At 35.5% G+C, this 23,891-nt stretch overlaps 1 protein-coding gene across 6 annotated transcripts in view; it reads left to right on the plus strand.

The window, feature by feature from the left end:
* Nucleotides 1–4,522: 4,522 nt before the first annotated feature.
* Nucleotides 4,523–23,891, plus strand: part of LOC106132952 (innexin shaking-B) — a 74,970-nt gene continuing 55,601 nt past the window's right edge. For 2 of the 6 annotated variants that reach the window (XM_013332527.2, XM_013332528.2), the window contains exon 1: nucleotides 4,523–4,907. The gene's annotated coding sequence lies outside the window, so the exon portion shown is untranslated. The remainder of the gene's footprint in view (nucleotides 4,908–23,891) is intronic. The other 4 variants (XM_060954567.1, XM_013332530.2, XM_013332529.2 and 1 more) reach the window with 2 other exon arrangements.

A 23,891-nucleotide genomic window follows, 5' to 3' on the forward strand; every position in this document is an offset into this window, starting at 1 on the left:
ACTTTGTCTGCGTGGAATAGTTATTTTGGGCATCATTGAAGCCCGCAAGGATGAATAATTTTCCCCGTTTTTTTTCAGTTTCCATTATTTCTTCGCTCCTAAAAATTGCAGCGTGATGTTATATAGTCTAAAGCCTTCCTCGATAAATGGTCTATTAAACACAAAAATAATTTTTCAATTCGAATTTCAGTAGTTCCTGAGATTAGCGCGTTCAAACAAACAAACTCTTCAGCTTTATAATATTAATATAGATTTATTTATGTTATTGTCCCTTTGTTGTCTTCTTTTACTCTTCTAAAGCGAGATCAAAGTATAACTTTGCCAAAAACCACACGGCTAGTAAACAGAAATATTGATGGGCGAAAATATATAACCATCATGCAACGTGTTCCGTTCCGTTTGATGCAATTTTTAGTTGCATCATACTCTCGACTGGAGTGTTCACTTCAAACTAAAACATCAAGAAGACCACACTATAAACATACATACATATGGTCACGTCTATATCCCTTGCGGGGTAGACAGAGCCACAGTCTTGAAAAGACTGAATGGCTACGTTCAGCTATTTGTCTTAATGATAGAATTGAGATTCAAATAGCGACAGGTTGCTAGCCCATCGCCTGAATAAGAATCCCAAGTTAATAAGCCTATCCCTAACTTTGATAATAGTGATCGGTACATGGCCGAGGTGGGACTCGAACCTGTGCCTTTCTGCGCATCACGCATTTTAACCGGCCACCTTACCGATTCGACCATCAACGCTCCTTTTCTGAATACGAGTATCTTAAAGTTTATACTGAGTATAGTGCCGTGTGGTTCCCGGTAGTGCCGTGTGGTTCCCGGCACCAATACAAAAAAGAATAGGACCACTCCATCTCTTTCCCATGGATGTCGCAAAAGGCGACTAAGGGATAGGCTTATAAAATTGCGATCCTTTTTTAGGCGATGGGCTAGCAACCTGTCACTATTTGAATCTCAATTCCATCATTAAGCCGAGCAGAACGTGGCCATTCAGTCTTTTCAAGCCTGTTGGCTCTGTCTACCCCGCAAGGGATATAGACCATATGTATGTATAATAAATAAACATTTATTTAGTCATGAACATCATAGTGTTCGAACATTATTTTCATGCTGTCATAACTTGTCATATTGCCATCAGTGTCTGACAAATGTGACAGTTGCCTAAAAATAAAAATAAAAAAAAATAAAAAGGCGTCGGCCGCTCGTCGAGAAATTAAACGTATTGCGTTACATAGAAATATGATATACTTATTTTGTGATACATTTGTAACTGCATTAGTTTTCCATTAGCTTCTTGAAGTGCGAAGTAGAAATATTTAAAAGAAGATCAATTTTTCGTTAGGTAAAGCTATGTATTTGACGGCCTCTGTGGCGCAGCGGTAGTACGCTTGCCTGCGACACCGGGTTCGAATCCCGGCCAGGGCATGATGAGAAAAGAACTTTTTCTGATTGGCCTGGGTCTTGGATGTTTATCTATATAAGTTTTTATTATAAAATATAGTATCGTTGAGTTAATATTTCGTAACACAATTCTCGAACTTACTTCGAGGCTAACTCTATCTGTGTAATTTGTGCCGTATATATTTATTTATTTATACATTATATACGCATACTAGCTGTAAATCGTTGTTTTGCCATATAAATAATTTTTAGTAATTTTTAGTTAAAAAAATGCTAAGGGTGGACAACCCTTATCACTAAGGGGTATGAGAAATAGATGTTGGCCGATTCTCAAACCTACTCAATATGCTTAAACAAATTCATGAGAATCGGTCAAGCCGCTTCTGAGGAGTACTAGAACGAACATTGTGAAACGAGAATTTAATATACAAGATATATATACCAGTAATGCGCCGTGTGGATACCGACACTGAACAAAAGAACCACTACATCCAGTTGCCTGAATGTGCAGGTTTCCTCACGTTGTTTTCCCTCACCGAAAAAGCATCGGTTAGTATTCAAAGTAATGTACATAACTTTGAAAATAGTCATTTTTACAAGGCCGGGGTGGGATTTGAACTTGTGACTTTCTGCGCATCGCGCATTTCAACACTTGGTGAGGAACTCACCTTCTTGGTGAGGAAGTATGAGGAACTAACGCCAGTCATATGATGACGAATGATTTGTATACAAAAAGAGTCAATAAATGCCGCGTATAATTCGAAAAATAACGAATAAATCTTTTTCGCGTCGAACACAATAATTTACTGTTCTTTTATAGTTTTTACTGTAATGAAATATGTTATCTAAGAAAATAAAATCTTGCAGCGTATCGCAGAGTAAATAAATACTAGAGTTAAAGCTGCCTGTGAATCACAAAGATATATTATTTCGTACAGCCGGATATGTTTTTGAATAAACAACAAAATGAAAATAAAGTATATTTAAACAAATATAGAATACTTATTAAAAAATAATAAAGTATTATTTTGGAGATTTTTCAATTAATTTACAGTGAGACATAACGAATGCTAAAGCATAAATTAATAAAAAGTATATAGTGAATCAAATTCCGGGGCTACTTTTTGCATAATATAATATGACATAATGGATCTAAGGCATATTTGACTTTTGGTATACGGATAAATGTGGCATAAATCAGTTTAAGGCTACGTTATGTTAGTTATATCTTAAATAGTTATGCGTAAACCATAATGAGATGGAAAGTTATGGCGACTTCACTAATGTAACACGCAAACAGCCAATCACAGTGAATATACGACGCGCTCAACCAATAGCAGCGAAAGCCTATCACGGCATTCACAGCGCATACGCTTAAATTATATGGATCCATATTATTCAAGACGAATAATCTTATCTTATTACTAGATGATATTCATATTTTGACAATGACAAATAAACTTAAAAACTACTGTATCGATTTTGGTATTTGACACAGAGATAATTTTTTATGTATAATTTTTTTTATAAGAGATTTTAGTGCGCTTGACCTCAATCAGCCTGGAGCAAGATCATCCCTAACGTGTCGCACGTAAGCTCATATAGTGCCTATACACTTTAGCCTTGAAAATCCTCAAGTTATATGTATCTTTAGACCTTTTAAGTGACATAATTTAGTAGTAATTCATACGGGATCCTAGTACTGTAAACTAAAAAGCTTGGGCTCTCTCGTCATCTGTGACAGGAGTCCGCTCGTAAAGCCCATCTCTATTTCTGTTGGAGCCCTCCCAATGTTGTGTCTGTCTGTACGTCACATTACTCGCCTATGATTGTTTAAAAGGATTCCAAATGTCAATAAGGAACTATATATATATAAAGGAACAAAGTTTCTCTCACGAAATGTTCTTGTTGGTTGCCTGTAAGAGATTGGGATAAGTGTTGATGAAATTTATTGTTATAATTTTACAAACATACATATATATGATCACCTCTATATCCCTTGCGGGATAGACAGAGCCAACAGACTTGATAAGGCTGACAGGTCTATATATATATATTTACAATCACATGCATCTTTATTATTCTAAACTAGCAACCAAATAGTCGTAACATCACAAAATATTATAATAATGAAATTGTTGTTTGTGTAAAACGATATGATTTATCGATCTCTTACAGTTTTCATTGTATAGAGATAATATGTTATTTAAGAAAATATAATTGGGTACTGTTAACAAGCGTCTTTATTATTGTTGGACTCTTTCCAATGTTATAACTCTTTTGTTACTTAATCGTTAATATATTTTCATATATAGAAGAGGTGTAAACTCTATTATAGTTGAGGTGCATGTAATCTTATGATGGATTTACGGCGATACGCTCAAGAGCGGTACACTATTGCCTATATTAAAACCTTGTTTAATGTACTTACTAGCTTTTTCCCGCAGTTCCGGTTGCGTAAGACAAAAACTATTGTTCCTTGGTATTTTTTTTTTGATAAAGAACTTAAGGATTCTTGACATTTTCCAAAGAAAACATTAATCCGTAATTTAGTTATTATATTGAAAGGTACGATTACGGTAGCTACATAAAAATGATTTTATATATTTTAATAACTTCTCAATTTAATTTTTCTCTTTTTATTATAATCAACAATTTTTAATTTTATTTTGTAACTGAAAAATGTATGTGACTTTTGTTCCCATGGGAAATTTTTTATATTCTCTCTTAAATATTCCTCTACGCCCCAAAACATGCTTGCAAGTTTTACTTAAAGACAATTAATAATTGTGCATTAAAAAAAAATTACAAAACCAAGTCATCTTCAAGACACTTGTAAAGTTTCGATTTCATCAAAAAGTTAAAAAAAAAAACACGTAATTCCAATTTCAAAATTAAGGCGATGCCTCAATAGACTTCGGCCGTGTTCTATCGTCTGTCGGCCGCAGCATTTCATCGGTTGACCTAATAACTTCAAATATTATGTTATGAAGGCAGTGGACGCGTGCGGTGCGAGTGCGCGCCCTTAAAATAGAATGCACAGCCACAGCACATCGACTCGTATATGTATTTAACGCAAGGAGCTGTTTCAGCGAGGCAGGCCAGTCGACGGCAACGTAGCCACGCGCCGCTCGCGCCCGCTCCAGCGCGCCAAATACCAACTTTTGAAAACCGAACGCGATATTACTTTTTATTCACCAACAACTTCAAACTTTTTTTTTTAATTTCGCGCCTCACCTACCAGTGTTTGAGAGTTCGAGTGGACGAGTGACAATTGAAATAGTGCGTATGCAATAACGGTGATTTCTGAACGTGTTGAACGTTTAGCAACTAATCACCGCGCGTAACCGTGTTTCAAAAATAAAACGTTGCCGATTCGAAAACGGAGCACCTCGAAGGTTAATGACAAAATAAAAAGCGTGCATTAAATTATGTGTCTAACTAAACTGCCGGGGACTGGATTCTTTGCCTTAACACTGCGACACGTGAGTCTATTGTCGGGAGTATTTTCTTTCAGACAGGCTTTAACGTCGTTTGGACTGAGGAATTATTGCATTTTTTATTTATGTTCGACTTGAGATACGTCTCGTATTGTTCCAGATCCTTTTGTGTTAAATCATCAAAATTTAAAAGTTTGTTAAACTACATTTCAACTTCATAATATTCTAGTCGAATATCATATCAAATGTAATATTCAAACGGGCATATCAACGAATAGTTCTCTTTAAACTCTATCATTGATGGATTTGCCGACCTCGCAACTCAAACCGCGAGAGAGAAAACTTTTTAAACCCGTCATAATAGCTAATGGATCGAATACTTGTATATCTTTCAATATTTTTGTCTTTGATGAATATTTCTACAATACAAATACACTAAAACTTTTTTTTATTTATATATTTATGTACATCAAAAAATAGTACAAGGGCACTACTTTTATCTAGAGAAATTTCTTCCTGTAGGCCCACGACAGGAAAGTGTAAAGAAAGGCATTGGCTTGTGTACATAATTAGTAAGACAGAAACTTACTGATATTAATAAACCTAAAACATTATTATCTTACAATAACAAATATCAAATAAATAAACATACATGTACTACAATATGAATAAATAGTGGATGCGTCATCATATTATAAATTTGACAGTCTCAATGTTAAGTTTTCACACTTAAACTGCTGGACAGATTTTGATGACATTTTTACGAACATATAGTTAATTATTCGAGGTCCACCTACCTAATTGGTAAATTCTTTCACGAATGGGAAAAATGGGAATTTATGTTTAATGTGGATGGACCTGCGTGGGAAAGCTAGCTAACTGTATATAAATAATCATCGTCATTTAAATTATGTGGCTCTGGATTCCGGGGTCAACTATATAACCAATGAAATTTAACAAGGTAAGCTTCTGATTTTTTATATGCATATAATGTCGTCTGACTTCCACAATTTAAAAGCTTAACCTTACCCAACTAATGGTTTCAAAAAATCTTGATACAGTTCGAGATTTACATCTTCACTTTTGAATTAAAAAAAAATCTACTTAAAATTTAATTTATAATTTACCTTTTATTCGCCATAATGCGCCCAAAAAACACATATTTTTTTAGCTCAAGATCAATATAATATACTATGATAATACTTTTATATTATGAAATTTGAACCCCGTTTTTAGGAACTGGGTCTCAGGGTAATAATGCCTTGATAGCTGGATCACCTGCATTCAATATACAAATACAATAATACGTGGATACATAAAATTACGCCTCTTTCTCGGAGGGGTAGGCAGAGACTACAACTTTCCACTTGCCACGATCTCTGCATACTTCCTTCGCTTCATCCACATTCATAACTCTCTTTATGCAAGCGGTTTCGGGTACTATTGACCTAACCCTTTGCCAGGACGTCCTTAATACAAATAGAAAGATACTATAATAATGCAATACTACAAGTTAAACATCATATTCAATAATTTTTTATCTAAAGTTTCACATCAATAACCCTATTCTCGACATAAGATTAATGCCGAATCCATTATTTATTTAATTCATAAATCTCGATACAAGATTGACGGCGCTAAATATAACCTGTGGTTTCCCGCCAAAAAGTTTATTCGTTTTTATCGCGTTCCTAATTCAAAGATTCGATCTCGCCGGCCTGTAATTTACGTTCGTTGCGAAACAACGATAATTAGTGATGCAACGAACAACACTGTTACGAATATTTATCGACTAAGAATGTCCTTCGCCTTCTTTCTCTTTTTTTTTTAAATGGGGCTGGTCAACCGCCTCATGCTACATAACTAGTACACGTTGTTTTTTTTTTATTTCGTCTATAGAACTTGCTAAGACTTTATTTCTGATTCTTACTTATAAGTCTTCATTGAATTTTAATTAGTGGGCACTTTTTGAGTTGTTTAAAAACATGAATTAGTTGATTTACTCAAAAACAAGTGGCTTTTAAATTCTTTAAGCAAATTTTTTATCAATTTTATCAACTTTGAAGCTTAATATGAAGTATATTTTTACCATTATACTCATTGAGCGATCAGCTAATATCATTTTATGTTGTAAGTCAAATTTGTCCATGTCCCATGTGCTAAAGCTATTCTGAAATTTTGCTGTTGCGTAAAAAGTATACAACACAGTAATTTTGTAAACAGTAATTTTGTACATAAATGCGAATGGTTGCAATTATTATGTTATATATATGATAATATAAACTATTTTATAATATAATAATCTGTTACGTTAACACGTCTAAACTTTGTTACACTAGATTTTGAAAAACGACAATGGTTAACATTTTATCGCAATAAATTAAATTAATTTTATTTAATGCGAATTTAAAAAAAATAATCTAATATATCTATGACGCGAAAAACCTTGGATCTTCGACATCGCAACATTTTTTTACAAAACCGTTTATCCACTAATAGTATTAGTAAACTTGGCTTGCATCACTAGCCATAATGCTCATAGTTCATCGCACGGGCGTTTGGACAATGTCGACCCATATACCCCGAATTACAACGTGCCAGTAACTAAACGAGATCGGAATTTTTGCGTGAATACCCGTTTTTGGACGTTCGATTTTCGAACGCCGTGAAATATTGGCGGGTTTATTATCACCATTTAAAATTAAATAACGAAAATATTGATGATATTTAAAAAAAGAACTTTTTTTAGTCAAACGCAGCTCTGAACTACGTCTTAAATAAGTAAGAAATACATTGGTATAAAAAATTAATATAAGAGAGAAATATTGTTTTATTGGTACAAAATACAAATTACTTAATATTACCGATATAAAACTTTGAGATACGTCAACTTAGCTCACAATGTATTATTTATCTATTAATTTAAAAAAAAGTTTTTCACTATCAGTGATTAACTTGATATTACCTATGGACGAGCACTCTCTGCATATCCCTCTGAGAGGTGTGATTTACTAAACTTATATATGCATTTGAAGAAATATTTCTATCATCAGCATTAACATTCATCATCACAGCTTCCGATTTACATACACACATACATATAATCCCGTCTATATCACTTGCGGGGTCAACAGTTCTGAAAATACCGATAGGCCTCGATCAGCTGTTTTGGCGTAATGATAGAATTTAGATTCAGTGACAAGTTGCTAGTCAATCTCCTAAAAAAAGAATCCCATACATACATACATATGGTCACGTGTGTAGTGGATCCCTTGTGAGGTAGACAGAGCCAACTGTCTTGAAAAGACTGATAGGCCACGTTCAGCTGTTTTGGCGTAATGATAGGAATGATAGATGCTAGCCCATCGCCTAAAAAAGAATGCCAAGTTTGTAAGCCTATCCCTTAGTAGCCTTTTATGACATCTATAGGAAAGAGATGGATTGATCCTATACATGTTCGTATTGGTGCCGGGAATGACACGGCACAGGTTCAAATTTATTTGCATTATTAGTGGTACTCTTATTACAATCGACACGAACTTATTGTTTACATGTTCATTTTGACCAGGTTAGGGACAATCTGGTCAGGTCAAGATGACCCTAAACATACGAACTTGCATGATGATTTATTTATTTATTTAAAACTTTATTGCACAAAACAAATATGTACAAAAGGCGGACTTGATGCCGTTTGGCATTATCTACCAGTCTACCAGCTGACCAAACAGAAAAAACTTTAAGTTGGTGGTGCGATAAAGTGCATATGCATACTGTAAAAAACATACATGATAATTGATTTATGGTAAAAAAAAACTGTTTAATTTTCTTGCCGAAATTGATTTACGCTTTGTAAGTACAAAAAAATAATAGGTCCGTTTATATGTAACAAAATCACGTCTTAATTTATGTATGTAATAAAATTACTATTTGATCCAAACGAAGTTATTAAAGTTATACGCCTGGAGGTACGTCGTAGCACGTCGTAGCGCATGCTACGAGATTCGGCTACGAATGCTACGCAGTTTTGTATTGTTTTTTTTTTAATCTTATCTTTTTTAGGCGTGGAACTTTTATATACAAAAAAAATATGAGCATTTTAAGCATAGCTTCAAAATTGAATTATTTCTTATCTGAAACTCTTAATGTTACTTGTTACCATTTTACTATATGGACTAACACATGCAAGTTGGTGATGTTAAGTGCCCGAGACGTAAATAGTGCTCATCATATCAAGATTAACCTTGTTACTATGGATGGCTTCAAAAAAATTACATTCAGGTAATATTATATTGTCAGCCAAAAAAAGAATCAAGAAGAGTTTTTTTATTTCAATATCAGACTAACCTTGAACCTATATCATGATTAATGAATAACTACACGTATCGACTGTTGGCTGTGTTTACCCCGCAAGGGATATAGACGTGATTATACGAGTATGTATGTTATGTATGTACACATATCGATATCGATTTAAGTACGCACATCCCTAATACGTCCGTCCGTCCGATCCGTCTTTAAGAATTTTTTTTAATCCGTCTTTGCTATATGCATACTATATTGACTATCGATATTGACTTACGCACACATCCCTAATACATTATACAGGCAAAGGCAAAGAGGTTATAATGCCAAATCACTCAAACTGTAGTGAATAAAAAAATCATCAAGTAAATAATATCTTAGGCAGCGTTTTAGTATCAATTGACATTCATTCTGTCATCAATCGGGGCCCTAACGAGTGGCGGGAACAGTGGGACGCCGATAACGCCGCCATTTTGTGGACCCTAACCACAAAATGGCCGCGCTAAATAACCACGCCGACTTTAATGACGGCGTTCTGTAAAACTTTTTTTATATTTACGCAAATGTACGGAAAAAATCATAGATTGAATTAGCACCAAAGCAGGATTTGAAACCTGTGTTTTGGAATACTAAATCTTAGATAGTATGTTTTCTTGAAAACATAAGATAGATAGATAAAACTCTTTCTTTATTGCACCATAAGAGTAAAACAGCACAAAACAGACAGATATGGTTCAAAGGCGGACTTATCGCTAATGCAATCTCTTCCAGTGAACCTTTGAGTAAGTAAGTATATAGATGAACCTCGAATATATTATTTAACTGGAGTTTGAAAGATTTCCCTTCTCGCGGGAATTCTGGGAAATCAGTTTCAACAGTGACTCGTGCCGCCTAGCTGAGGCAGTGCTAAACCCTATACACATCTGATTTTATTAAGACTAGCTGTGCCCGCGACTCCGTCCGTGTGGAATAGTTATTATGAGCATCATTGAAGCCCTCAAGGATGAATAATTTTCCCCTTTTTTCACATATTCCATTATTTCTTTGCTCCTTATAGTTGCAGCGCGATATAGCCTAAAGCCTTCCTCTCTCCCTTAAAAATAGTTTATAATTCGAACCAGTTGATGAGCGCGTTTAAACAAACAAACAAACTTTCCAGCTTTATATTAATAATATAAAAGTGGAGGCCATGTCTAAACCCTGGACGATGATGATATACCTATCAGGAAAAGTTCTTTTTTCATAATGTCGGATTCAAACCTTGGTACGGCGCAGAGGTAGACGCGGCGACAAAATGGCGACATAATGTCCATGTTAAATAACCCCCCAGGACTTTAATGGTGGCGTTTTGTATAACTTTTTTATATTTAAGCGAATGAGATAAAAGGAATGCCTCGGGATGCGCAATGGCTAACTGAAAATGAAGGACATTATCATAGTTTTGCTGCAAAATATGGTGAGGTTAGAATAGGCATTACTTAGTCTTTATAGGTACCTTATGGACATTAGACAGGACCATTAGTCGCAAGATTAAAAACAAATCGCATATTCAGCTTAATGTCTTAATGATGAAAATGATATTAAAAAGTAATGACAGGTACCTAGACGAAAAATTTTCTGCTCTTTATAGAGGTTCTTCAATTCATGCACAATATGAGAGAAGATAAGAAAGAAGTACTCTTAATTTTTCTTTAATTTTTAAAAGGTAACGAAGTATTTGTTTGAAGTTTTAAATATTGCTGTATGTATTAAGCGACAGATTTAAGGCTTATTCAATCGAAGGTGAAGTGCAGTCAGAGTAAGAGTAGACGGGTATGGATATAAGGTAAAATGAAAGAAATAAATTACTATTTAAGTGAATAGGAACGAACGGGCAAAAACACGATAAGCTTGTCTCTTGTCAAACAGACATTTTTTAAATTTACTCGTCCGCCGAATATATGGCGGGACGAAAGAGTTCCGCGCATGAGTTTTTATATATTGTCCGTTTGTTACTAACATATAATTTTATTTATTTACATTTATATTATTTACAACTATTAAAATGTGATTCCTACATGTACGTACATTTCTTCATATCTTTTGGTACTTTGGTTGTCTTGACTGAAACTTAAAAATATTTGACGTTCTAAAAAAAGTTCAGATCAAAAATTCATAACGATCAGGTCATTTATAACAACGGGCTGGTAAATAAGTGAATAATAATAATTTTATTAGTCAGAACACGAAAATCCGAAAAATTATATATTACAGGTCAATTGAAATTAATGGTTATACTTGTATACTTTCGGTATTTTGTTGCTTCGTGATAATGAAAAGGTTTACGGCAAGGTTTTTGATGAGCATATTAAACATTGCTTTAAAATGAAATTACTTCATATCTGAAACTCTAGAGAGTTATTTATGTAACAATATCACCATTTTACTATTTTAAAGCTGAACAGATATATAGTTCATCTCAGGAGTGCTTTTTATGTCAGTGTATACATATAGTATTTATTACCGGGTGCCGGGAACCAATAAAAATAAAGAAAACAGTGTACAAAACACTGCAATGTTATAGAACATAAATTACATTTTGTCGGAAATTTTTATTCACACATAAATATTTAAAAAAATTCCCATTTGCTTACAAAATAGCTGGCAACAAGCATTTAACAAATTCGCGGCCGCATTTCTCGTAGCGCATCGCACGGTTCGTAGCCGATCTCGTAGCCGGTCCCGTAGCACGTGCTACGCCGTAGGTTAAGATGCCTATTTAATATTTAAGTTAGTTTACGAGGCCTACCAGTGCAGAGTACATGTTATAAATTATGTTTTCCGTGCTATCTGCATTGGGGTTGTTCGAGGTCATCGGAGTTGCCAAAAATTAAGAAGTCTCATACATACATACTTAAAATCACGCCTTTTTCCCGGAGGGGTAGGCAGAGACTACCTCTTTCCACTTGCCACGATCTCTGCATACTTCCTTCGCTTCATCCACATTCATAACTCTCTTCATGCAAGCTCGGCGGTTTCGGGTACTTTTGACCTGACCCTTTACCAGGATGTCCTTAATTTTATCAAGATACGTTCGTCTAAAAAGTCTCGTTTGGTTTATTAGTAACTAGAGGCCGCCCGCGACTTCGTCCGCATGGAAACCCTATCAATCCCGCGGGAACTCTGGGATAAAAAGTAGCCTATGTGTTATTCTGGGTCTTCAGCTACCTACATACCAAATTTCATGGTAATCGGTTCAGTAGTTTTTGCGTGAAAGAGTAACAAACATCCATACAAACTTTCGCCTTTATAATAGTAGTAGGATTATTAACGTGTTTTCTGGTGCGATAAACTAAGAAAAAACATAGGTCTCTGTTACTTTTGGATACTCTTATATTCATTCATTCATATAATCACGTCTATGTCCCTTGTGGGGTAGCCAAAGCCACTCTTATATTTAAGTTTTGAAATATTTTCAGTTTGTCACTTACTCATAATCTCAGTACAGAAGATGTTTTTTTAATTATTATTTATAAAATTATTTATAAAACAGACAGAGGTAAGCAGAGACCACGTCTTTAAAATTAATTACCAAAATATAACTTGTGTAAGCAAGTGACTAACTGACAACGGACATACTAAAATTTAGCATGTACCTAGATTCCATTCCATGTCATTCCATGACATCTAGTGTGGGGATCACTAAAGTTGTTAAAAATAAGATTTTAAATTAATAATACAGGTATTAAACGTGTCTATATTTAATAAATAAAATAAAGATACTTTACGTGCGCGTTTAATATCTGTAATATTTAAAAATAATATAATAAATACTTTATACGATGAGCTAGCAACTTGTTACTAATTGAATCTCAATTCAATCATTAAGCCAAACAGCTGAACACGGCCTATAAGTCTTCAAGACTGTTGGCTCTGTCTACTTCACAAGGGATTAAGACGTGATTATATGTATCTATTAAAAATAGGATATTCCTAAAGTTTCAAAGGAAAACAAGATTTGTCTTCGAGCGTAATAAAAAACTTTAAAATCTCAAATGAGTACCATTTCCTTTCTTCTCTCATTCAAAGCGCTGTTCATTAAGCACAAAAAAATCCTAGTAGTAAAAAGACGCGAACGAAATTATTAGCCCCGCTCGGATCGCCGATCGCAAATATATCGATTTCCGATTGGCGCGACACTAGCAATTTTAATATGTCCGGTTTTTTTCCGATCCACACTATTGCACGACCAGTTTTTGAATGCTAAGCTGTTTTTTAATGGAACACGGAGATTGTGGCTTCGTTTTAGGAGGTGAATTTTTATTTTTTATTTTTTGGTGTTCTGTCTTCTATACTATAGTTTGGAACATAAAAAGTACGTAATTCTGGATTTGTTTTAGTTGAGAATCGGATACATATACAGTACACATATCACATTTTTATATCTTATGGAAAAGATGGGGCTAACAGTCTCGAAAAGATTCGATGTCTAACGTCCTGGCAAAGGTCAGGTCAAGAGTACCCGAAATCGCCGAGCTTGCATGAAATGAGAGTTATGAATGTGGATGAAGCGAAAGACGTATGCAGATATCGTGGCAAATGGAAAAATGTCTCTGCCTACCCCTCCAGGAAAGAGGCGCGATTTTCTGTAAGTGTACGTTCCACTCGGCCTTCTTGGTGTGTGTGCTTGGCTTCAAGACATTCCCGCGTTCCAATTCCAGTCAGGGTATCTATAATCAAAACTTTTTCTAATTGATCTGTATATAAATTGAATTTACCACTAGCATACTGACACTACCAATCACCTTTCTTTAGCATACATATACTCACGTCTATAACCCTTGCGGGGTAGACAGAGCCAACAAACAGTCTTGAAAAAGACTGTTAGGCCACCTTCAGCTGTTTGGCTCAATGATAGAATCGAGATTCAAATACTGAGAGGTTGCTAGCACATCGCCTAAAAAAATAATCACAAATTTATAAACATATCCTTTAATCGCCTTTAACAACATCCACGGGAAAGAGACAGAGATGTCATATTCTTTTATTATCAGTGCAGGGAACCACACGGCACCATTCTTTAACGACCAAAGATTATCACTTACTCTACCTTTTCCTTTTATTATCCCCTAATTCGTCCCCAAAATCGCTATCTGGTCCCCCATTTCAATCACTACCGCGTCATTGATATATCAACTGTAGAAGGACTCCAGATACAATTTAGTACGGGAGGCGAAATCCAATGTCTGTGTATGACACAACGCCCTATATGTTGAGTCGCAATACATATTATGTGTCCTTACTTTTTATTAAGCTGTTTATTTATTTATTTAAAACTTTGTTCCACAAAAAACAATGTAATAAAGGCGTACTTAATGCCGTTTGGCATCTCTATTTTTTTATTTAAACGTCATTGCACAAAATACAAATGTATAGCACAATTGGCGGACTTAATGCTGGAAGCATTCTCATCAGTCAACCAGCTAGGCTCATAAACTTGGGATTCTTCTTTCAGGCGATGGGCTGGCAACCTGTCACTATTTGAATCTCAATTCCATATTTAGCCAAACAGCCGAACGTGGCCTATCAGTCTTTTCAAGACTGTTGGCTCTGTCTACCCCGCAAGGGATGAAGACGTGATTATATGTGTGTAGATATCGGATGTACGAGTCCGAGAGGCGGATACCATTGGTAGCCAGTAAATCAGCCACCGCTGCCCGTAGTAAATGTCGGGCCAATTTAATGGCGCTCACGTGACGTTAGAAGCTTGTTGAAGGTTAGGAATCCGTATTTTGAATTTGGAATTCTATTTACAGAAAAAAAAATTTTTTTTCATAGATTTTTTTTTCAGTTAATAGAATTCCAAATTCAAATAAAGTAAGGAAGCATAGTTTTTTTTTTACTAAAAGATTTTATGTAGCACACACTTAATTTGTTTATGCATTAGAAGAATGAGCACTGAGGTCTGAAATACAGGTTTTACCTAGTTCAGACGCAGTTGCAGATTACTGTACTTTAATATTAAGTGTTTATAGTTTTTCTGGTTGGTCAATAAATAAAAATTTTATTATTATTATTTATTTAAAAAAAGAGTATCTGCATTCGGTTTGACATATATTTTACTTATAAATAACATAATAATGAACGGTTGAGTGACGCTGTACAGCTGAAACAACTCGTAGAAAGCTGAAATCATGTATGATTCTTAGTGAGCATAGGGATTATAAAAAAGATTGCCTAAAAATACTAAGTGTAAAGGAATTAACGGAATTATTCGATTCGCGTGGCTACTACACCCGATATAAATAAATATATACGTTACACAGATTGAGTTAGCCTCGAAGTAAGTTCGAGACTTGTGTTACGAGATACTAACTCAACGATACTATATTTCACAATAAATACTTATATAGATAAACATCCAAGACCCGGGCCAATCAGAAAAAGTTCATTTCTCATCATGCCTTGGCCGGGATTCGAACCCAGGACCTCCGGTGTCGCAGACAAGCGTACTACCGCTGCGCCACAGAGGCCGACAACCTATAATATATCTATAGCGCCGAATGGTGAGACACCTCAGTCTCCATCTATTTCTGTCACGATCAATCGAATGCAACTAATGTGGGAATCGCTCAATTTATATTCGTCTCCTAGCTACATACAAGTCAACAAATGGGACCTTCGAAATTGAAGACTAAGACGAACGTACGAGTAACTCGACCAAATCGTGTACAGGTCAAGAGTACTCTAAACCGATGAGCTGGCGTGTAACGATAGCAAAGTACATATATACATACATATGCTCACGTCTATATCCCTTGCGAGGTAGACAGAGTCAACAGTCCTAAAAAGACTGAATGGCCACGTGCAGCTATTTGGCTTAATTATAGAATTGTGATTCAAATAGTGACAGGTTGCTAGCCCATCGCCTAAAAAAGAATCCCAAGTTTGTAAGCCTATCCCTTAGTCGTCTTTTACGACATCCATGGGAACGAGATGGAGTGGTCGTATTCTTTTTTGTATTGGTACCGGGAACCACACGATAGCAAAGTACAAGTGAAAAAATAGGTGAAGTGAAGGGTAAGACGATCGTAACTTGACCAAATCGTGGACAGGTCAAGAGGACTCTAAACCGATGAGCTGGCGTATAACGATAGCAAAGTACAAGTGAACAAATGGGTGAAGTGAAGGCTAAGACGAACGTAACTTGACCAAATCGTGGACAGGTCAAGAGGACTCTAATCCGATGAGTTGGCATAGAAAAGATCGGAAAATTAATACGAATGCAGCTTAAGAAGTGTGCAGTAATCGTGGCAAATAGAAATGTGAAGTCTCTGTCTACCCCACAGAGGAAAAAGCGTGATGTATTTCTGTCTTCCTCATCTATCTATGATGCAGTGAGAATGTTCTTGCCTAAGTGACACTTTACAAGCTTCCAAAATTTTGCTAACTTTTTTCGTTTTGCTTGTCTATGTAGTGTTTGATTTGATTTCCTATATACATACATACATAAAGTCACGTCTATACACCTTGTGGGGTAGACAGAGCCAATAGTCTTTAAAAGACTGAAAGGCCTCGTTCAGCTGTTCGGCTGATAGAATTGAGATTCAAATAGTAACAGATTGCCAGCCCATCGCCTAAAAAAAAGAATCCCAAGCATATCCCTTAGTCACTTTTACGACATCCATGAGAATCTTAAAATATCCCTTAGTCGCCTTTTACTACATCCATTAGAAAGAGATGTAGTGGTCCTATTCTTTTATGTATTGGTACCGGGAACCACACGGCTCATTTGTGTGTATTATAAAAAGTATATCGTTCCCACTAAAAATTTCAATGATGGACCTTATTCAGGTGACAATTTTATCGGAAACTGGGCCGGGCTCGAGTGCGCTATATATCAGTGAGGTTGATAAATTCATAACATTTTAGGGTTAACCCTGAGTCCTGCCCTGCTATACGTCACCCGGGCACGAGATACGTACGTCAGCGAGTTATGGGCCGTATTTAGGATTATCGGGCTACTAAGAAATGACATACCTACATACATATAATCACGTCTATATCCCTTGCGGGGTATACAGAGCCAATAGTCTTGAAAAGACTGACAGGCCACGTTCAGCTTTAAGATATACCTATTTTTAAATACTTTTTTGTTTCAACATAAACCTGTCATCCATTTTTAATTAATTAATAACAACGACTATAAATATGTAGATTTATTTTGTATGTGTGATAAATTATTACGTTTCCTATATATTTTATTAATAACACAGACATAAGCTTCCTTAACAATTAAAGTTTCGTACAGTATTGCTAATTGTTAACGCTGGCAGTTGAGAAACGCAAACTCCATTTAGTGACCCTGGGCCCGTCTTGTGAATCATGGACAGTCCAAATAACTCGTTAAGAATGGTTAGTACCTCCCTGTGTTCGCCATCATAGCGCAAAACGTCATCTCGTTAAAAATTCATTAGTGTTAGTATAAATATTAATTGTATAAACATTATGGAAAACTGATCTTAACACTTTTGTGCTTTACATATAAGTATAAGGGCATAGGGATGTCAAAGAATTATGGAATCCCAATAAAAATAAAATGTAACTAAAACCATGTCCAATTTGAAAAATGCCTGAGTGATTAGTAAAAAAAAAGAAAGAATAAAAAATAGTAATCACAATAAAATACAAATAAGAAAAAGCTAAATTTCCCAAATTTTTTGCAAATCGAAAGAAAGTGGCAACATCGACTTGGCGGCTGTCTGTTAATAGGTTACGTAGGTATAACCTCTTAAGGTTACGTCTCTCGCTCTCTCTCTCTCTCTCTTAAAATTCTACATATATATAATCACGTCTATATCCCTTGTGGGGTAGACAGAGCCAACAGTCTTGAAGAGGCTGATAGGCCACGTTCAGGTTTTTGGTTTAATGATAGAATTGAAATATCAAATAAATATCAAATAGTGACAGGTTGTTAACGTATCGCTTAAAAAAAGAATCCCACATTTGTAAGCCTTATAATATTAATTAGTTAATAATATTTTTCAATAGTAATAGTTAATCTACCATTTAGCTAACCCCGGCGTATATGTAGACGTAATAATACGAATTTCCGTTTCAATTCGGTTCTCAGCACCAATACAAAAAATAATAAGACCACTCCATCTCTTTCCCATGGATGTCGTAATAGGCGACTAAGCGATAGGCTGACAAACTCGGGATTCTTTTTTTAAGGCGATGGGCTAGCAACCTGTCACTATTTGAATCTCAGATCTATATGTATGTATGTGTAAAATGCGGATTTATTACACGTTTAGTGAGCCTTATTAAAACATTCCTTTTATTTTTTATCGCTTTCCTAATTTCAGTATAAAAATAAAGAAAAGCCACATCCAACTCGTTATACTGTAATCCCGGTCTTATTCCGGCGGTGATTAAAGTTTCTGTAGGTGGGTGTGGATCCGAAAATACTGAGATAAAAGAATGTTGTAACAGATGACCGTTTATACAGAGTAGAATATTAGCCAATACTCATAAGTCGCTGAGGTTCCATTTTTAACTTTAACTGAAACTGATCTATATTTTATCTTTTTTCTAATTTGCCTAGGTCTTGCATTATCTATTATAAGTGCACACATTTACATTATCACGTCTACAACTGCTGCGGTATAAACAGTCTTAAAAAAACTGACAGGCCACGTTCAGCTGCTTGGCATAACATTAGAATTGAGATTCAAATAGGGACAGGTTGCTAGCCCATCCATTAAAAGAAGAATCTCAGTTTTATAAGCCTGTCCCTTAGTTGCCTTTTACGACATTCATAGGAACGAGGTGACATATAGACATGATTATATGTTATGTTATTTTTGGTTACACATCAAATAATACTAATTTTCTTACTTTTTATCTTTAGTTTATTAAGCCTAAAGTTAGAAGAGGTTAATCTCTGCACCCTGGGTATTTTGAGTTCCTGATCTGAACGCTATTTAAATATTAGCTGGCTCATTTGTAATTCCTTCTTCAGCAGTAAGGAGTTTGATTGTCTTTGGCCGTTCTAGGAATGTATTAAGATGTTTTTGTGCTTTCAAATGCGCGACAAATCGTTTTCTATACTAGATGAGAGATTTGAAGTTCTTCTTAAAAAGAAGAAGGGTGAATGAGATGATAGAGTTTGTGAGTAGTAGGTTTAATAATAACTGATTATCTTTCTTTGTGGTAAAAGTTGACTAAGGGAAACGCAATCAACTTGAGATTTGACTTTTAGGCGATGTGCTAGCAACTTTGAGTCTCAATTCCATCATGAATCCATATAGCTGAACGTGGCCTTTCAGTTTTTTTCAAGACCGTTGACTGTGTCTGCCCCGTAAGGGATAAAGATGTGAATGTATGTCTTTATGCCGCTTACAAAGGAAAACGGTGAAACACACTACACGGCAGCGTTTTCTTTAACGTCAATTAAGTATATACACTGTCATCATTAAATGTATGCTCACCTCGTGATACTAATCAAACGTGACTCACGCCTGCGTTGTCCTTTTAAGACCGTTGACTGTGTCTGCCCCGTGAGGGATAAAGATGTGAATGTATGTCTATATGCCGCTTACAAAGGAAAACGGTGAAACACACTACACTGCAGCGTTTTCTTCAACGTCAATTATATATTTTCTCATGTGGCCCACTGTCATCATTAAATGTATCATCACCTCATGATACTAATCATAAATGACTCGTGCCTGCGTTAAGGGCGTAATAAAACTACTATATTTACAGTAAACATAGTATGATGTGAATATATTTATTGTTAGTCTATTGGAATAGGTTTCAGTCTCTGCGAGGACTGCTCAGATGATATTGAAAGATCCGTTTTATTATTAAGATTATATCACGTCCCTAACTTTTACGGGATAGGCAGAAACTCGAAGGCCGCGTTCACCAGGATGAATACTATTTTAAAATAATACAGAATTCACATTGTAATATGATTCGAAACGCCCAAGATAAAATAAAGGTACGTTACGTGCACGTTTAATACCTGTAATGTTTAATACCTGTATTATTTATGAATAGTATAATGCAACGAAAGTTTAAAATCAGTTACAGCTGTCAGGTTGGTTAGCTTACCGCCGAAAAAATGAATCCGAAGATAAGAATCAAGCCTCTCCCTTGATTGACATCCTTATTCACTTAGTCGCCGTTTACGACATTCATGGAGTGGTCCAGTCCAATTGCCGGGAACCACACGTAAATACCAACGAAATAGTAACTAGCTTTTACATACACTCGCATCTATACTTGTCACGTCTTTTCCCATGCGGTAAAGACATAGTCAATGATCATACAGGTATCGAAGGTCAGGATTTCCTCTCAATCCGTTATATATTAAAATAATAATTGAATTTTCTTACACCCAATAGAAATACAAAAAAAATATATTTTAATCTATACTAATATTATAAAGAGTTTGTTTGTTTGTTTGTTTGAACGCGCTGATCTCAGGAACTACTGGTTCGAATAGGAAATTCTTATTGTGTTGAATAGACTATTTATCGAGGAAGGCTTTAGGCTATATCATATTACGCTGCAACTATTAGGAGCGAAGTAATAATGGAAAATGTGAAAAAAACGGGGAAAATTATTCATCTTTGAGGGATTCAATGATGACAAAAAAATAACTATTCCACGCGGAAAAAGTCGCGGGCACGGCTAGTCGTTATATAAAGCTTCCTGACAATACGATTATCTTGTACTCTTATACAATTCCCATGGGAGTCGCGGTTCCCAGATATGATAAACAGCCAATTATGTTGACTTACAATAATTTTTACCATCAATTTTATGATGGCGACCGGAATAGGAAACGGCGGAATAGGAAAAAACCACTAAAACGAATGATCCGACATATTTATGTAAATGGATGGTAGTTAATTTGCATTCCCACTGGCGAGAATAAGGAAGACTCTGACTAGTCAAATCAGATACTTTATTTTAAACGTAAAAACAATTATTTTTTTATGACACTTGATCACATACTCTTCTTATTTATTTATGAACTAGAGGCCGCACGCGAATTCGTCCGCGTGGAATCAATCCCGCAGGAACTCCGGATTAAAAAGCCTATATGTTATTCTGGGTCTTCAGCTACCTACACACCAAATTTCATCGTAATCGGTTCCCTACCCATTTGGGTAAAGGCGTGATTTTATGTTTCAATACTAATATTATAAAGCTGAAGAGCTTGTTTGTTTGTTTGGTTGTTTGAAAGCGCTAATCTCAGGCACTACTGGTTAAAATTGAAAGATTTTGTGTTGAATAGACCATTTATCGAGGAAGTAATGGAAAATGTAAAAAAAAAACGGGGAAAATTATTCATCCTTGAGGGCTTCAATGATGCCCAAAGTAACTAGGTATTCCACGCGGACGAAATCTTGGGCACAGCTAGTGTACAAATATACACAAGATACTATATCTTAATCTCTTACTTAATACATAAAAGCGACATTTACTAGAAGGTCATGATAGTTTCATTTATTTCTTCACTTTCTTTCACATTTTCCTTGTATGTTTTATCTTTATTCTTTAAAAATCCCGTTAAACGGCCATTAAATCTGCTAATCAGCATCGAAATCGGTGCCGTAAAAATCATTGGTTCCTTATAGAAACTATAAACACATTTTATGTCCCCGCTCGGGATAGACAGAGGGGTGATTATGGAACTATGAGATGTAATCTAGCGGACGTAATATTAGATTGAGCTTCGGTAACAAAGAACACTTACGAAATAGTTTTGAGATTAAAAAAAAAATTTGATGTTTTTGTAAAGAGTTGACCTTATACAGCGATTTTGTTAATGTCTGTTTGACGGCCTCTGTGGTGCAGCGGTAGTACGCTTGTCTGTGACACCGGAGGTCCCGGGTTCGAATCCCGGCCAGGGCACGATGAGAAAAGAACATTTTCTGATTGGCCTGGGTCTTGGATGTTTATCTATATAAGTATTTGTTATAAAATATAGTATCGTTGAGTTAGTATCTCGTAACAAGTCTCGAACTTACTTCGAGGCTAACTCAATCTGGGTAATTTGTCTCGTATATAAGTAATTATTTATTTTATTTACTGTTTCAATCAAATAAAATTTAATTTTATACACTACACAGATATTTACTACTTATTTTAACTGCATATCAAAATCGCTTTCTAGAAGATAAAAAAGCTTCTGTTTCATAATTCACTTTCTACACTATTTCGTTCTCAGTAATGACCACTTACTCGCAGTTAGCAGCCGCACTATAACCACGCCTTATTTGGTGAGAGGCGGGCTCTAATTGCTCTATGACTCGGCTGAGAATCGCCACTGTTCAACATATTTTATTCTTTACTAACGATCCGCCCCGGCATCGCACGTTTAGCATATATATATGTATAGAAACCTTCTTTAGAAAACGAGCGCTTACATATAGCATATATATGTACATACAGGGACATATACATATTATTTGCCGTGTGGTTCCCAGCACCAATGGAAAAAGAATAGGACCACTCCATCTTTTTCCCATGGATGTCGTAAAAGGCTACTAAGGGATAGGCTTACAAACTTGGGATTCTTTTTTAGGCGATGGGCTAGCAACCTGTCACTATTTGAATCTCATTTTTAATCAAATCTTAAAGCTAAATTGCTGAACGTGGCCTATCAGTCTTTGCAAGACTGTTGGCTCTGTCTACCCCGCAAGGGATATAGACGTGACCATATGCATGTATGTATATATGTTGCCTGAATTTACTAGTTTTTAATCTACCTCACCTCCTCTGACGTGGTTTATTTAACGTCTGGTAGCCGGAATCAACAGCTTAGCGTATGTCTAACACAATAATCTTATCTCGCAATCGGGTGATTCAAATCGGTCATGTTCCGTGTAAACGATTTGGGAATAAACCTCGCAAGTTTCATTGACAATTCAGAACGAATACAGGGTCGTGAGATCATTAAATCATACATGTCAGATCGTAAAATCGTATCCATGGATTCAGCCTTCAATCTTATCATTTTCCTGGTAACTAATAAGTCTTCAATCTGTGACTTTTTTAATCAAATCACAAGTACACTTACAGCTTGATCATTCCACTCAGTACTCGTGCATACATATAATCACGTCTATATTCCTTGCGGGGTAGACAGAGCCAACAGTCTTGAAAAGACTGATAGTCCAATTCAGCTGTTTGGCTTAATGAAAGAATTGAGATTAATATAGTGACAGGTTGCCAGCACGTCATGTATAAGAAGAATTCCAAGTTTAGAAGCCTATCCCTTAGTCACTTTTTACGACATCCATGGGAAAGAGATGGAGTGGACCTTTTCTTTTTTGTACTGGTGCCGAGTCTTTTTTATTTTATTTTAATTAAAAGTAATAATATTGATGTTATTCACAAACATATTTACATTTGGTCTTTACCCGTTACGGGGTAGACAAAGCCGAGAGTGTCGCAAAGACTGAAAGGCCGCGTTGAGCTGTCAAATCGCATAATATTCTCTTCATCAGACTCAGTAGTAAATCTGCACAAATTCCTAGTAATTAACTAGTTTCCAACCGGAAAGTTTGAGTAAATATTGAATAATACCTTACGGCTGTTATACTTGCAAATATACCCGATGTAAATACTTTACAAGCAATGTGAAAACGTAGACTTATATTAAAATAGATTAGTCAATAGTCACGAATTTTTGAAATGTAGAAAAAACGAATACATACGTACATA

The sequence above is a fragment of the Amyelois transitella genome, chromosome 4, assembly GCF_032362555.1.
Source record: "Amyelois transitella isolate CPQ chromosome 4, ilAmyTran1.1, whole genome shotgun sequence".
NCBI classification, from domain to species: Eukaryota; Metazoa; Arthropoda; class Insecta; order Lepidoptera; family Pyralidae; genus Amyelois; species Amyelois transitella.